The sequence below is a fragment of the Cottoperca gobio genome, chromosome 11 (genome assembly GCF_900634415.1).
Source record: "Cottoperca gobio chromosome 11, fCotGob3.1, whole genome shotgun sequence".
In the NCBI taxonomy this organism is placed as follows: domain Eukaryota; kingdom Metazoa; phylum Chordata; class Actinopteri; order Perciformes; family Bovichtidae; genus Cottoperca; species Cottoperca gobio.
Window position 1 is genome coordinate 19,390,271 of NC_041365.1, and position 17,897 is coordinate 19,408,167.

The 17,897-nt window shown below is 41.2% G+C and overlaps 1 protein-coding gene across 2 annotated transcripts in view; it reads left to right on the top strand.

Annotated features, from left to right (window-relative positions):
- The first annotated feature begins 981 nt into the window (after window positions 1–981).
- Window positions 982–17,897, top strand: part of gatad2b (GATA zinc finger domain containing 2B) — a 50,320-nt gene continuing 33,404 nt past the window's right edge. The window contains exons 1-2 of one of the 2 annotated variants that reach the window (XM_029442888.1): window positions 982–1,076; window positions 1,866–2,261. The gene's annotated coding sequence lies outside the window, so the exon portion shown is untranslated. Of the gene's footprint in view, window positions 1,077–1,644; window positions 2,262–17,897 lie in introns of those variants that run through there. The other variant, XM_029442889.1, reaches the window with a different exon arrangement.

Sequence of the window (17,897 nt, forward strand, 5' to 3'; positions counted from 1 at the left end):
GGTCCACATTTATTGAACAGGATAGACATATTGGATAAAGTGCAAAAAGATATGGAACATATTTAGGTAGGTTACATTCTCCGAGTATGCACTTGTCAGAGTCGGATGTTTGGAATATTTTCTTAGCTGTCAGTTTAATGTTTGGGGTTTTGTGGAAACCCTCAGTGAGTGAAGGTGTGCATCAGTGCCTGCCTAGTTGTAGCTGTGGCCTGCACAGCGAAAAGACAGGTGCGGCTCCACTGTCTGCAAGCTAGCACGCCAGCTAGCTTTCCCTTTAGGCGGCTCGTGTTTTTAGCATGTTCAGGAGCAAATGTTCTCCATGATGAAGATTATGAAGAGAGAGAGGGAGAACGTTTGTAATTATGATTTTATTAAACTGCCCATCTGCAACCATCACCTGCATATCATCTGCGACCACCACCTGCATATCATCTGCAACCATCACCTGCATATCATCTGCAACCATCACCTGCATATCATCTGCAACCACCACCTGCATATCATCTGCAACCATCACCTGCATATCATCTGCAACCACCACCTGCATATCATCTGCAACCATCACCTGCATATCATCTGCAACCACCACCTGCATATCATCTGCAACCATCACCTGCAAATCATCTGCAACCATCACCTGCATATCTGCAACCACCACCTGCATATCATCTGCAACCACCACCTGCATATCATCTGCAACCATCACCTGCATATCATCTGCAACCACCACCTGCATATCATCTGCAACCACCACCTGCAAATCATCTGCAACCATCACCTGCATATCATCTGCAACCACCACCTGCATATCATCTGCAACCACCACCTGCATATCATCTGCAACCATCACCTGCAAATCATCTGCAACCATCACCTGCATATCATCTGCAACCACCACCTGCATATCATCTGCAACCATCACCTGCATATCATCTGCAACAACCACCTGCATATCATCTGCAACCACCACCTGCATATCATCTGCAACCATCACCTGCAAATCATCTCCGTTCAGCCCACAGTACCGATGCGAGCGACAGCGAGTGTGCGGTCGAGGGAGGGAGCGTGTGTGTGCAGTGAGTATGAAGTCAGCAGTAACGGAGTTGTGTAGTGTGTGCACTGTTTATTTTTCGGCTAATAGATCCTACAACTCCTCAAATCCACCTGCTGATAAAAGTGAAGGGGCTCTGGTTAGCCCCGAAGCTAACAGCGACAACAACAGCTCACGCTTAAGGTGGGCTGACTTTTAAGGTGGATCAGCTACTTCATTCACATGAGAAATGTGACATGTTTACATCGTTCGCACTGTATGCTTCCACAGACCTATAGGCTATAGGAAGAAAGCTACGGTTAAAAAGCAGAACGACGCATTTACTTGCACTGCAAACTTGTTATATTAAAACCCAGTTGTGTACAGCTGATCAGTTATCACATCCCTCCCCTATCCCTGGCAATGTGATAATGATAAAATGACCTGTATTAATGTAATGTGATGTAATGTTTTTGAACCTTGGCCCATTTGAAGTGCAATGAAGCTGCAGGTTGAAGAGTTTTATTTGCAACAACATTTGGACTGAGGGTGCACTGAGAGTAGCCTACAGATTCCTTTTGATAAGAGTAATGACGTTAAATCCGCACTGCTGTCACAGCTATGTTTGCCCTGTATTGGGTCTTTGTCATGCACATGCCTGAAAAGAAACGGTAACCCGCTAAATAAATCAGGTTTATAAATGTAGCAAACAGGGTTCTTTTAATCCCTGCCTCCAGTCAAGGGAACCGGTTTACTTAAATAATTCATGTAAAAAGCTTAAAACGACCCGGTTAGGCTACTTTTATGAATGTAAACGAACGCATTGTTTCTTTAGCCCCATCGGAGTTAACATGGCTCTCCATCCAGACACAGACAACAACACTCCTACCAACCAATCAGATCACTCTCTTTCGCCACCGCGGAAATAAACGACCAATCAACTCTCTCAGTGCTTCCAGCCATAAGGGCCGGAAGACCAATCAGCTGTCTGTCTGGATCTGCTGGGGAAACAAACAGCCATTCAGCGGTCTGTCTGGGCTACACGGAGTGACTGCCTGACCAATGAGCTGTCTGTCTGGCTGCACCGAGGGGTGAGCGTCTGCCGAGGCCCAATCAGCAGCTCAGTGCTGCCTGCCGGTGCCGGGGACTGGTGGTGTGGAGCCGCTGCAGCGCGTCAGGATCGGACCGTGAACCCGGAGACTGTACACACTGAGGCGAAAAGGAGACACAGGTGAGTCCGAGGATGTGTGCGAGGCCTGGCTCCGGCGGGAGATGTTTTGAAATGGCAGCGGCGGGATTCATGTCGCGGCAGGACGGCTAGTTGTTGTGTCGTTTTCCTACCGGTGGATATGCTCATAGACAATAGAGCGGCTTTGCTTTGCTATTTATTGATGCAGGCTGACATGTTGGCGACCAGTAGCCGTCGCCTCGAACTGTTAAATTACATTTAATGGTCTGGAGTCGCATCAGAAACATTATTGTATATCTCAATCCTCCTCGTCTGGTTGTGTTTTTGATCAAACCTGAAGTGTTAACGGAGATCCCGTGATTTACATCGGGATGGAAACGTTGTGCGGAATGCCTCCAATCCGTTTCATTGTTTGATCCAGAGTCTCTAGGGGTTAACTCAGACTGGAGAAAGAGCCCAGCTCCTCCGAATACTTGTTAACGCTCATTTAAAGAGCACCCGGATGAGACGAGACGCTAGAAAGGTTTTATTGAAGCAAAACTGTATGAAGTGGCGGATTAAAAGGCAAGAAGGAGGCCGGGGTCGCTGATGGCTCTTGGCAATTAGGTAGAAAAATCCGAAATGCATCAGCCATTTACGTAGACTCAACTGGCTCCATATGCACCTAAATGGCTGCCTGGCGCCTGACAACATAACCAACATTTTACTGTAAGGGCAAGGCGTGATTCAGGCGGCTGGTTGTTTCCTGAGCGGCGCATTAACGGAGGTAGAGATCTACATGACGCTAGAGACCAAACGGGAATCAATATTTAATGTATTCTGCCTATTATTCTGCAGTATACAGGATCTCATTTCGTGTCTGTTGAACAGAATTGTTCTCTCCTCTGTTGCTGCACTGCTCCTCCAAGATTTATATGAGTCACATGCAGATTGATTCACATATGACTGGTAGCACTGTCTTTGTGGTAGTATTGTTTAGTCCCTATCTAAACTCCAACAGCATATGTGCAGTCGTTTGAGATGGAGAGTTGTTAAATGAGGTGAAGGGAGAAGGTGTGCGCAGGTCAAATTATGTTAATCTTACCTTCCTCCAATACAAGAGGAGATATTTGCAGGAATGGGTCATTGTAAGTTCTTGTTAAGACACAATGTATTGTTGTCATTTACACCAGCTTTGGATAATGAAAAGTTGACAGACATCAGAAAAGTGGTTGTCATTGCTTGGTCCCATCTTCCCATGAAACCTGCCCCCCCCTCTGTCCCTTTCCTCAGCAGTGTATCACTTTCAATCAGCTGTTTGACCTGTCTCCTCTGTAGGCAATGCATTATTTATACAGCTCATATTCACACCAAGGCAATTAAAAAAAAAAAAAGTGACACTTATAATTTAAGAAATTGTGCTCAGTTCACAAATCTTCACCTGAGCGTGGAAGGAAAGCGGCCCCACAGCCTTTGGTTCTGAAATAAAAGTTGGCAGACCTTGATACACTCAGCCCTCCACTCACATAGTGATAGTGGGTCTGTATGAATGAAAGGTCCCTGCTGTTGAATGGTGTGAATGAACTGTAGTATTCTCAATGATGGAGTCCTTCCTCTTCCTATTTCCAGCTCAGTCTCAGCAGCCCCAGTAAAATACAGATGAAGACTGCCATACTGTGATGACGGCTTCTTACAGTAGTTCTACCTCTAGAGCGTTTTTATGAATATGCAATTAGGGTTTGATGTTTTTAATTATAATTTAGCTGGTCCTTATTGAAACAATGCACATTATGATTAGGCTCTAATTTAGTTTATAACATGTGTACCAGGACATCAGACTTGCTTTTGAAGGATTTGAAGCTGTCTGTGCTCCTTTTAGTTTCTATAGTGTAGAGCTACAATATCACCGATGTTCATAATTGGGATAAATATAAATCAACCGATTTTATATATTTTTAAAACATAAGCATTTGACATTACCAAACATTTTTATGGAATCCTCATATTGGGTTATTAAAGAATTGTACTTGAAGATATGTGCTCAAAGAGACATTTGATCGTTGAAACATAAAGGTGTTAGTTATTTACTCAACACGGTTTCTAAACAATGGGACAAATATTGTTGGCAGTCTATTCTAAAACGTCTACTAGTGTTGATTGAAATCACATGTAGTTTTGACTGTTGGACGTGACCTAAAGTAGCTGAACATTAAATATTCATGACTAAACAAACAACATTGCAGGTAAAGTTCAGCCACATCCTTAAGTATTGTTTTATAAGAGCCAAGTAGTCAAAAGTCATCACAAGTGTGCACGTGTGGTTTGATCAGAGTTGACTGACGACCTCATAACTGTTGTCACTTTTGTGCAATACATTTTTCTAAATCTTGATTGGTGCGTAGAAGTACACAACCCCCAAAATGTTTCCAGCTGAACCATAGAATTCTTCATATGAAGTTCTACATGTATATATTGAACAACAAGGATAACGTTACTTCTTGAGACTGATGACTGCAATAGACATAAAGGTAAAATATTAAATACAAACATCCCATTATGAATGATGTGAAGTTTTTCTGACCTGTAACACTCAGCAGTTCTTCACTGTGGACCATGTTTGAAACTCTGTCCCAGTAAAACCTAGAAAGCGCTCTGGGTTCAGGTCACACAATGAATAATATTGGACATGTACAGCTGCTCTCAGGCTCACCTCCCAACCAGATGGAAAACACTTTTCTCCACTCAAAGAGTGGCAGAATGTGTTGAATGGTTGATGGTGTACACCGTTCCCCAGCTATCCATGTAGCCAGTACACCTGGTAGACCAAAGAATAAGCTCATGTGTTTACAGGGAATAGCTTGTGATGAGGAATCCAGCCGCACAAACTGTGCAGAGGTGTATACCAGGCATGAAGCAAAAATATTGCTGTGAATTTACCAAGTGAATATAATGTGGGAGCAAACATGCAACTGTTTTGTGTATTGCAAATTTGCATATTTTATGAGCAAAACGTCCAATTCCATTTACAAATTAGTAAAATGAGTGATTTTCTGCTAAAATGCAACATAGTCGGATTTAGTTTTTCCTAGCCACCAAGGCAAAACAAACAGATCTTTAGGATTCGGTTGGCTTTAAACCATGTGCTTGTCAGATCATCAAACAGCACCTGGAACCTCCCAGGGTCAGAATCTGATAATCCGACAATCATTTACACTTTCTAAGTGATGTGCCAGCTGTGTGAACGTGTGAGAGAAAGCCAAGTTTAAACTCCTCTCAACCTCTTCTTCTTTTTCATTCTTCGCACAACTATTTCTATTTTGTCACTCTTCATGTGAACAACTGAGTGAAACACTATGAATGGCTTTGAGGAGGGACGGTCTGCAAGGTGTACTGCTATCCCCATTTGTGCACTTTGTGGTGTTGAGACTACAAAGAGGCAGTGGGATGCAGCCAGGTGGAGGCTATGAAGGGATGCATTCAGAACATTATGTGCAAACTAGTTCTTTTCAAGCCTTCGGAAATGTTACATTTTAAATGTTGTTTAGGTGGCTCTGCCCCAAAAGAGTTGAGTTTTCAAAAAGCAGAACCTGAATCTTGCCAAGCAGAAAATTTCAAGCTTCCAAAAGCAAAGATCTCGCTGGCTGGTTTTGGTGTATGATTTTTGTTGGCTGTTTCTTAAAAGTAAATGGTGGCCAATAAAAATGCAAAGCACCGAGAAAAAAAAAAAAAAAAGATTTACAATTGAAATGTCAGAAATAATGAATGAATTTAAATTGCAATATGCTGTCTGTACCCTCATAAAATGGCATCAAAATAATTTCAGAGTTTCTGCCAGAAAATCCACTAGGGGGCTCTCAATCAAAACAATAACAAAAGACGGCGTAAGGACCCCTGGGAGTTTGTCATTGCAGTCCACTTCTCCCGATTAGCATTTTGCCATTGTTCATCTTTCAGGATATTTTTGCCAGTAAAGCTGGCAGCTTTACTTTCCAAAGCAGTGTTTCCCCTGTGGGCACAGAGCGAAGCTGCTATGAGCGAAAGGCTATGCTCAGCTTGATTCTTGGATAACTCGAGATCCAATCGTTCAGGAGGTTTTTACTGGGAGCCGAATTGTCCGCAGAGCTTTCCTCTCAAAAACAAACGGACCTGGTGAGTAAAGTGGGGGGAAAAACACTGAACAAAGCAGTTTCACTTTAAAAATGAGTGTTTCCCTGGTGAACACTGGGGATGAGCAGATATGAACTAAGTTTGAATGATGCGCACCATTACATTGATTTAAAATTACAGATTTACCTGGGTTTATAAATAGTTGGAAACATTTGGGATAATGTAAGTACACAACTCAACAGAATGTATAACATAGGTCTAATCGTTTTTTAGACACAATAGTGCAGAAATGTTACCTCTCATATCTTTAAAGTCAGCCCACCTTAAGCATGAGCCGTTAATTGATTGATTGGTGGAAGATTAAAATTGGGGGGTGTGCGTGCGTGGATATTTTTTTGTTCACTCCTCTCCTTTCCTCCGCTCTGTCTCTGACTGTAGGTAGGTGTGTGCGCACGTGTGTTTGTGTCGGGAGCGAAGCCCCGCCCTTTGCGAAACGGAGCTCAAAAGTGTCTGCGAGCCATATGGCGTCATCGAAAGAACCATATACGGCTCCCGACCCCTGTGTTATAAGGATCGCACTCAGATTTGAAGTCTGGCAAAGAATATATTTTCACTTCTGTCTTTAGTGCCAGACAACACGGGATACATGAGCCTTCATATAATGGGTTTAAGAAAATATTATGCAATATTATCTTTTGTCATACTGTATTGATTTTTAATTAATACTTAATACTAAAAATACTACAGCGACTGTAAAACATGCAGATCCCACTCTTCTATATGCATAAAGAATATTTGTAATCAGATTTTATACATGTGACCGTGTGTTCTTTATGAGTACACTATATTACTGTACTATCTTACAGTTTTGTAATATATTGAATGGTAACCTCTGTATCAGCGCTCCAGATTAACATTCAAATACAATTTTTAACCATCCCTAAATCAAAAAGTCAATCTTTACTTTGTTATTATAATCTATATCTGTTAGTTGTCAGCGGCAAAGCTGCAACAATGCTGCATTAATCCATGATTAGTTAATGTAAAGCACGTTGTAATCAATAACAGTGTACAGTACAAGGGTAAATGTATCTGCTTACTTTCATCTCTGACAGCAATCAGATCGAATGTCAACACGAATGTAAAGTGTCTGGAACTCCGAACTGAATTACTTTAGTACATTTTCTTACTGTAAACTTCTCCATATATTTGTCTCAGCCGCTGCGGTCGTCCCTGTCACTCCTATTCAGGGAACCAATTATATATTAGAAGGGGCGGGACTTGTCACCCAAGAAAATGGAGGCCGAGTCTGTCCGTCCTGAGCTGTTAAATATGTCAGATGAAAAATATAATTTGTGGGAGAAGATGGACCGGACACTGAATGATGCTTGTGAGAGCTGTGGTTTGAGGAGCCTCCAGGGCATTCTGACACAAATGGTCTCTTTTTAACCCAAGTGGGGAGGGCCAACACTTCTGTCAGAATCAAAAGGCCTAATGGACACCCGGACTAAACTGCAGTTCACTGTTTAAGGCTTTATTTTCCTCTGTGTTTAGCTCTGTTACGTTAGCTGTCAGCAGAACTGTAGTACCGCCTGACAGCTCTCCATAAATGTGTCCTTACTTCAGACTGTAACTTGTGACTGAGGGGATAGATGAACTGGTACCGAGGGAACCTTTCACAATCTTTATATTTTTAGTAGTTGCTTAGCAGAGGGATGGTAACTATAGTAACATCATGAGATGAGGCGCTCCGTAGCATGTCCTTTGCTCAGCGCAGCAGTGCTAGTAACTGGCTACCAGCAAACCACAACATTTGATACAAAGATGTATCAAATTTGAAGATGCGTGGTAAACGTAAGCTTTTGCTTTAGCTTGTTAGTAACACCTAGCTATTAACCGAGCTAGCGTGCTGTGTTAGTGTGAGCATATTCAAATATCACTTGTCTACATGTTACTTATGTTATTGCTTTATTGGTGAAGGTTTTCTTGCACTTCCTTACAGTAACAAGCGTAGCAACTCCAGTAATCATCGAGTCGTCCATTTTTCACTTCACTGTCCACTCGCACACTGTGGGAAAGTGAAAGTGATTTAATTTAGTAAGTTTACTAATTGACAAAGTCAATTATGTCTTTATTTAGTGTATAAAAAAATAAGTGTATCTACCTCAGTGTTCTTTAATGTTCTTGTAGTTGGCTGTTTTTTCTTATTCTCCTGCCACCCCCCTTAAAAACTGAGTCTGAACGGAACCGTAGATTTGGATATTGGTTACACCCCTAGACCCTGTGAAGCGGAGGAGCAAACCCCATATCGCTCTGTACACGGGGACATGGTCAGGGGATGCGCACTATGTGCCCGCACAGTTATTGTTTGAGCTGGCGGGGAGAATCGCAGGGTGGGTGTGTCATTTCTGTTACACCACTCAATCAGGAGTGTTTTTGTGCTTCGACATCTGCTCTCTACCTGACGTCAGTCAGTTTCAAGTTAACTTTTCATTTAGATCATATCGAACTTCAGAATTTACACTGATCATCACAATAGGTTTGAATCAGAAGCCTCAGTATTTGGATCAGGAAGTGTAAAACAAGGTATGCAAGTAGACTGTATTGTGGGTGACAGTATCTCAGTCTATAGGTACTTGACTTTGGAGCCGGATGGTCGGAGGGACTGGTACCTGGAGACGTGCCAGTTTGCCTCCTTGAGCAAGGAACCGGACTGCTCCTAATACTAGGGGGGGCTTTCACTATGTGTGCATTGTGTACATGTGGGAGGATAAAAAGAGGATTCAAAATAAATCTTATAACACGGTAACTGTATCTCACCATACCGTACTTCATCACATTTGATTATTTCCTTATTTTATTTGCATTAAATGAGAACTTACACTTAAAAAAAACTTTTTCAAAAATGTCAAGTGTTTCAGGTTTTAAGGTTAACAGGTTAATAAATACCAGCCTGACTTCACTCAATATAAAAACACACACAATAAGAAAAGCCTTGACTTTTCCTGCAGGTTTTTGCACATCTTTCATATCAAAGTACTGTGCAAAGGGCTGATAATCATATAACCAGAGTTGTTCCTCATCGGTAACATTGCACGGTATATACCGTCGTACCGCCTGATTGCATATCTTCTGCTGCAAATAAAAAGAAGTATCAGTTCGGACTCTGTATGGAAAGATACCCAATAATAAAGAACTCAGATCAAGACCAAAGCACTTGATGAAGACCCCTAAGTAATAGGTAATAGTTTTCTTGTTAAATTCTTAAGTTCTTATTTTTTATTCTTATGATTATGTAGGAATTGAATTATCATTTCCATAAAGGCTGAAGAGTTGTGTTCTGCTGTGTAATCCATCTGAAGAGCTGTGGGTAATGCCTGTAGCCTGCACTGACTGATTAGTAATGAATGTATAGCAGGGAGTGTTGTGTTGGTGCTGTAGTGACGTAGTAACGAGGAGTGGGGAAATGTTTGCAGCTTCATTATTCTCACAGTTGGTTGTAGAGATGGTCCAGCAGTCAGTGGCAGTGTAGCTGTGACCAGCCGCTTAATAAGCAGAGCGCACATCATTGCTGCATTGCTGTGCTGCTTTTAGCCAGGTGCTTCACAAGGTCACCCCAGTTTACTGGTCTGAACACAATCGTCCCAATGCTCACTGTCCACAGCCAGAATAACTTTTTTAATTTGATGCTGATGAAACATTGACAGTCTCTTTTATAAAAGGTGTTAATCCTCAGATGGGAGGCTGTTGGTATATAGACGATGTGTACACTGAGTAAAGTCATACATCCAGCACTGATAGCTGGAGGATGCATTGTGTTTGGAAGGGAGCATGAGCCATATATAGAATATAGAAAACATCAACATATAAACAAGTGTTTGACATGCATTTCTCATGCAATGGCGCTTTATTCATAGTAGCTTTAAAATAGTTTAGCGATGGAGCCAAGCAGGTGTCATCAGGGAATTTGCTCAGATTTTATAGTTTGTACTCTTTTGAATGAATAACTTGTGCACACAGCAATGAATTCATAAAGAGCACTTGACTAAAGTTGGAGATTGTTGTGGCTGCTCAGGTTAGTTATGGAGGATTTGTTCTTACTAATGTGTGTACAAGTTATGAAAGCTGCATAGAAAACGTACAGGCTCGATGTTTACAATTAAAGTTGGTCGTTTTGTTTTGTTAAATTAAGAAAACGTAAGAACACCTGAGGTACTTTTTACCAATAAAAGAGCAGCAAAAACAAAACATGTGATCATACTTGTTGTTGGAGCGTTGCACTTTCTCGTTGTCCGTCATTTTGACAGACAGGTTTCTAAAATGTTCATCATAATCTATTATTACCCGTCATTGAAAAAAGAAATTCTAATAGGGCATATTTTATAGCATTAAATTGCCATTCATTTAAATGTTTAAGTGACTATACAGAACACGCTTTTAGATGCATTTCCACAGCATGGACAATAAAGATGAACAGAGACACAGACTTCGCCCGCAGTGACAGCGGAAGCATCTAAAAACACATCGAACATTGCAAATATGAACAACACAATTTTACAGAAGTAGTTTTTGTGTCTTTGCCTCGAAGCAGACGACTTCTCATGGCTTTCGGGAAAGAAGTCGGGAAACATTTCTCCCAGGGAAGTGAACAGAAGTTAGAAAGACTCTGAACGTGATCCTTAAAAACTCACTTCACTGAAAACGGCTCATAGCAACAAGTGATGGTGAATAATTAATATGCCATGCCTGGATAATGTTCCGTATAATCTTATTCTACTATTAAACATGTCAAAAATAATACCAACATAATTTTAGTTAGTTGGCTCTAAATTTCAGTTATTGATTATTCAGACTGGATAAGATGGCTACCCTAACATCATGTTAGACTAGAGAAACTGTGCTGTGTTGCACACGCACACGCACACACGCACACACACATGCACACATACTTACTTATCATATCACATGAGTCATTTAGGCTCATTAGGAGACATGAATGTTAAGTACAGGTGTGTTCTCTTCTTTACCTGACAAGACCTCTGGTGGAAATGTATGTCATATCCACAGAAAAGGTCTTTTTCTTCGTCCCTAATTTGCACACATTTTGTGTTCTTCAGGCTGATGAATGACCATGACCCCTTCCGTGGTTCATACTGTATCACAGCCACACACCGTAACAGTTACATACGACATTCTGACTAGTAATAGTTTTGTCATGTTACAATTATCCTGGCGATTAACGACATTATCTCAATAATCATTTAAATGTAGTAGCTTTTTTTAATGAACATATTTTTTAGTGTAACAGTTCAAATCATAAGATGCCCATACTTAAATATAGGATAACAAAATGGCAACATTGTCTGTTCTTTCTATTACCGTAATGGTGAGCTCATGTGATCAACTGAACCACTCTTGTCCCATCCCGACTGTCTGTATATGACACTTATTAGCATTAACACAACAGCCACACCTTGACCTCAGACCAGCACTGACAGCTGGAGCTCGCTGCGCTGTGGTCAGTTTAATATGAGCTGCTAGTTCTACTCCGACAGTGGGGAAAGTTAGGCCAGTTTAGTGTCGTCTGAATCCCCCACTGGAGCTTCAGCCATTATTCTGCCGTGAACAGAGTCCTGAAGGGGCGTGGCTGCGGTGGGGTAACGGCGAGCCAGCAGACAAGGTCAGCAGACAGTCAGCCTCTTAACAGGATGTGCATGAATACATAATAAATAAATACAAGTAGGGCTATTAATGTGTCCAAATGTAACGAAAGTAAAAAGTAAGCTGCATTAACTCCAACAAGTACAATGTATCGGAAACAAGTGACTCAAGTATGTAATGGAGTAAACCATCATCCATTTCATTGTTCAACTTTCGTTTGTCGCAAATCTGCTGTGATGTGTACTAAAAACATTTACGCCATATGTAAATTATCACCTGCATCCAGCAATGATGCATTCACACCTGAAATACCCAGAATGCAGTGTGATGTTGATGGTCAGGCGTTAGAGGAGTGTTGTGTTGATGTGTAGTGATTCTTCTGACTGCCACATTCAGCCCCGATTTTAAGATGTCGGTGCTACGTCTGTGTGCCTCGCTCTGACTGAATGTCTCATGTTCCCGCTGCTTTTTTCTTTCTTCTTTTTCTCTCGTTTGGCTGGTGAAACAGTGTCTGCCCCACCCTGTGGTCTGAAGTTCTGCACTCAGTCTTTTCTTGTCAAAGTGCCAGCTATGAAAGGAAGATATTTTCCTCTTTCTGCTGTGAGAACACCGGGCTGCTGCTCCTCCTCACCTCCCACCCTGGCTCTCTTTCTGACTGTCTTACTGTGTGACGTCTTGACCACTAACGGCTACATATTAAGAGATTATTCCATACCCTGAGGTTACAAACCGGCTTACACTGGCTCAGTGCGTTTTTCACTGTGCTCTGTTTTCTGGGCAAAAATAAATAAAAAGAGAGAGAATATTACTTCTGTTCTGTGCCTTTTTTTTTTTTGTTTAAAGGAACATGACTCTAATTTGCAGCAACATTGTCACAACAACAAGAAACACTCCTCTGTTGTCTGACAATAAGGAATAATTAGTGACATTTTCCTAAATAGTTTCTCAGAATTTAACCTCAGGAAACAAAAAAACCCATTTAAATGTTTAGTGGGTAGTTTTTCTATTACTTGCCTTTCATAAAGGGACCGCTTCTCTTTCACATTAAATCAAAGGATCCCAGCAGTCCACTGCTTTACTATCAACAGATCAAAGGGTTTTCATGAAATGGGCCGGACTAATTGTGATTTTTATTTTTTATTATTATTAAACTCCAGGAGTTGGTGCTTTGCGTTGTATTAAAGGACCTGTCACACAGTTCCGTATGGCAGAAACGTATACCGGCGTATATGAAAATTAGCTCAAGATTTGTCAGAGTCCAAATACGTCCAACTTTTCCACAGCGGTGTTGTAGCTGACGTATACATATCGAATTATTATACGTATGTCAAACCTATTGATAGCGTATCACTTACTTATTTAAAACGTATCAGAGCGTCTGGCAAACGGAGCTGGAAAAGTGCCATTTGGTTCATGTCATGCTGATGCTGGAGAACAGGCTAGAATGTACTCTTGTCGCAGCCTCTCAGCATCCTCCATGCTCTCTGATGATGGGTTGATGTATTCATCAAGACGTGCTGTGAAGAAGTGAGGATGAGCTACTCACATTCACCCTATATACTATATTCAAACCCCAATAAGCTCCCAAAACGCTAGCTGAACGCTAACTGTACTGTAGAAACACGTTTAATAAGTTACTCCTCCGTCCGGCATAAGTTTAACATAGGTTACGAATAGGTTATCCACTCGTTATCAATAAGTTGGCTGTAGGGTTGACCGTCAGCCGACGTAGCCTATATCTAACGTACCTCTAACGTATTCACGTAGGTATTCACATACTGTATTCACGTATGTCTAGCGTAATTTATGTGTAACGGCTGTATAACTTATGAAGAACACGTTGGTTACGTCCGAAAATCTTGAACACACTCAAAACATTTTCACAGACTCAGCGTTCAACAACGCACCCCAGCGTAACACCGCGTACTCTTAACAAACACTACTTATACCTTACCTTATATCAACGTACACCAGCGTGCGATATTTGTACGCTATATTTTTGTATACGTTATGCATTCGTTGGGTATTCGTCTGATACATTTAGTATAAGTAATTGATACTCTATCAATAGGTTAGACATGCGTATCTGTATACGTTCACTTTTCCAATCCGATGAAAAGTTGGATGTATTTGGAATTGTGAGCCATTTTTCGTATACGTTTCCGCCATACGGATATGTGTGACAGGGCCTTAAACAAGTCACATCCAGCGTAATCACAAAGCCGTTGGAAAGAAGTGACCAGCGAAGCCCTCTTTACATTAGTGGATATTAAATGATGTGATCACATACAGTGTTTGTGTAGATGGAGTCAGACTCTGTCCATTTTGGATTATTTTTGAGGGAGCCTATTAACCAGACAACGCACAGAATGAATGTTAATTGGCGCTCGCTGACTGTACTTTCACTTTTTCAAGTCATTGTTATTAACACAATTAAAGTGCAGCTGTCTTTCAGATTGAGCTTTTTATGTAAAAGTGGTTAATGGTTTAACCCTGACATATTCTGCTGCTGCTGTTTAACTGTAATATGTAGACTACCCTCATTAATATACAGTAAAAGGACACGACAAAAAATTATCTGATTATTGAATCCAACTTTCTTTTGTGCTGACAGTCGATGAGATGTAGAGAAGCGTAGGGTTTGGTGGCAGGGAGTCTCCGGCACTGCCTTGCCAGTGGGATTGCACAGAGATGCTTCAGATTAACCCTTCATTCCATTATGTCTTCAGGATGATTTCTCCAAGAGTTTCCGGATGGTGATATCTGTCATTCTCCCATGACGTGTACCTCAAAAACTCCTGCCCGGATCTCTGGAGTTTGTTGTAGATGGTCATTGTCCCCGGAGGTTGACTGATGTTGGTGGTGACTCCCTGACCTTTCATTTTGCACCATACTCAGGTCCAACAAGGGGACGACAACACTTGATCTGTTCTGTTTCCACACATAATATTGAATGCTTCAAGTGGCAGGTTGCTATGGACTATTGAACCCTTTCTCATGAGGATGTCTGTCATCATATTCTGATCTTTCATATTGTTCTAAATGACTAACGAATAGCCCATGAGGTTTACTGAGCACATTTATGTTTGTTTTCTCAGGTTGTGGACAATCTATTGAGATGTGTATCAAATCGTGTTTTATTGAATCGGAACCCAATATTAAATTTGCGTGTCTAATTCAAATCCTTTCTTATCCCTCTTCAAATCTCTCAGTTTAATTACATCTGTAAGCACATTGCGTTGAGGTGAGCAGCAGAAGAGATGACATGTTGATTAACTATGTAATGAATTTTAAAATAACACGCATTGTTTGTTTTATGGACACAGAAAATGACTGTATTGGCAGTTTAGTCATGTTTAACTCATAAATTACCAATTGGTCTTAGGAAGTTTAAAAAAAAATATATATATCAAATATAACGACAAATAAGAAGTTTGAAGTGATGTCTTGGTTTATTTAGGACCATTGAAGTGATGGATTAACAGACCGATGATTTCAGACTGTGTGGAGTGTGTTGGTATGAGATGTATTCTCCACACTGTTTCTTTCTCATGCTCTTTGTCTCCAACTCCACACTCACCCCTCCTCCTCCCCTTTGCCCCCTACCACTGCCCCCCCTGCCTGCACATCAGTAGCCTCACACACACATGCACCCCCCCCGCCCTCAGGCGACAGCAGAGCAGGAATTGATTAGTGGCATGGCTTAAAAATAGACAACTGGTTGTCATAGCAATGCCCACAATGAGCTGTTGTCTAGTTTAATAAAGAGCAGCGTTGTGTCTGAGCACTCGGCGGAAGGTGTGTGTGTGTGTGTGTTGCTCTAGGTGCTGTGGTAAGGTGTGTGTAATTATCACACTGCGCTCCTGCTGTACTGTGTATATGTGTGTGTGGGTGTGGTTCAAGGGTGACATGACGAGCTGCATAGATATCAACTAATAATACATGATGCTGAGGCTTTATGTTTTAATAACCACATGGGTCTGAATGGATTCCTGGACTAATTATACCATGGATTAAAACAACTGTTAGTTTTCATGTAGTCTTTGGACAAGTTGTAGTTACATCTACATTGGTGCTCAACCAGTTGCTCTGGTGTGTGTGTGTGTGTGTGTGTGTGTGTGTGTGTGTTTACCATTTCTGAGGAGGTGAGGTGGTGGGAATCTGGATGCACGTACTGAACCAATAATACCCTAACAATACAAGTGAATCCTTTTCATTATTTCTCATGAATCAACACGCATCATTAAATAAAGGATCGCAGTACATATCTGAAATTAACTTTTTAACTCACCGACCAAGCATATTTTATATGTATTCATATGTGTGTCATGTATACATTTGTTTTAGTAAAGATTACAAGATATTATGCATATCTCTACGGCATTGTCCAAGAAGTGTGACCCCCCCTGCTCCCTACAGAGTCCTGGTGCCACAAGCATCGCAGCTTTTGTGGGATCATACTCCCTGATCTCTGGAGAAGTGTAAACTAGGAGCACTCGAGACGACGCTGTTAGACGTGCATTAAAAACACGCCCGTAAATGACCCCGAAGCGCAGTAGAAACTCTCAGTTGTTTCTTTACATGAGTCCTTTAGTACAAACATTTACCCGCCAGTGTGGCGGATATCTTTCGGAGATGTACTCGCAAAACAGAAAATCTACCTGCATTTGGAGCTTTGCTGGTGTTCATTTCGGGCCTTTGTATTTTATCACTCCGCATTTGAATGTAGATGCAAATGAAACATGTTTTTCTTGAGTATGTGTCACTGTATTAATAGTTGATGTAGGTCTGTGTACTATTTCCAAGTTGTCCACTGTATAACATCACACCAGGGCAACGCTTTATAGTATATATGGTTGTTGTTAAACTCTTTCAAAAGACTTGTTCCTAGCTAACAGCTTACACTAACAAACTCTCCTCCTGCCGATTTCAACGCCGATATGTTGTTCACAATGTAGCGTTATCAGGGGAAAGGAGGGTTGGTCCCCTGGTCGAGTGGATAGTGGGTCTACTGCGTCCCACACGCATGTTCTATAGTCCTTGGGACACCGTTAGTCTCGAGCCCTGAGAGTAATACCAGACAGAAATGTTGAGTACATGTGTCATGAATGTCATGTTTTCTGAATTTTGGTATCGACTTGGTACAGAAGTATCGGATCTTGTGACATCCATAATGTCCGTGACACTGTTTCCTAACTAAGGAGACGGTTTGAGGTGAATATTCTATCGGACTCTCTGTTTCTGTTTATTCCTTGTCGCTCACTTTGAAAGCTCCACATTGGAGGAGGAACGGCTGATTCATTTAGATAGTAGAAAATAGGGCTGCACAATTATTCCAATATTAATCTCAATCACAATTTTGGCAACAATTAAATGTACATTTACTGCAATATTGATACGTGATTAGCTCATTGAAAACGCTGCTGCATTTGAAATCAAGTGTTCTCTAAACTAACAGCCAACCAGGGGGATCTTTTGGGTAACTATCAAGAAAAAGTTCCTGAATGTTGCGACAGCAGCACAGAGTAGAAGAGTAATGTACGACAGAGAGCAGATAGGCAAAATAAATCAAATGTCTGGAGCAGGAGAGCTAGTCCCTCAAACGGATCCTCATCCAAAATACGTCTAAACAAAGGATAAGTGAAATCATATGCAAAGAGTGTATCGTCGCCTTCTTAATCTAATGGCCTATGTCACATTTGAAAGTTTTTCAGAAAACAGAAAAAACTGAACCAAACATAGAATATATGATATTTATTAATCATTTCACACAAAAAGGATATGACCATTGACGCACAAATAACACTGTCAATTATGTAACATAAGAGGATTAAATTACTTAGGCCAATTTAAGAACATGCCATTGTGATTTAGGCCATTTTAAATCTGATTTAGGCAAAAACAGTGCACTCCTTTTATTCCCACCACGGT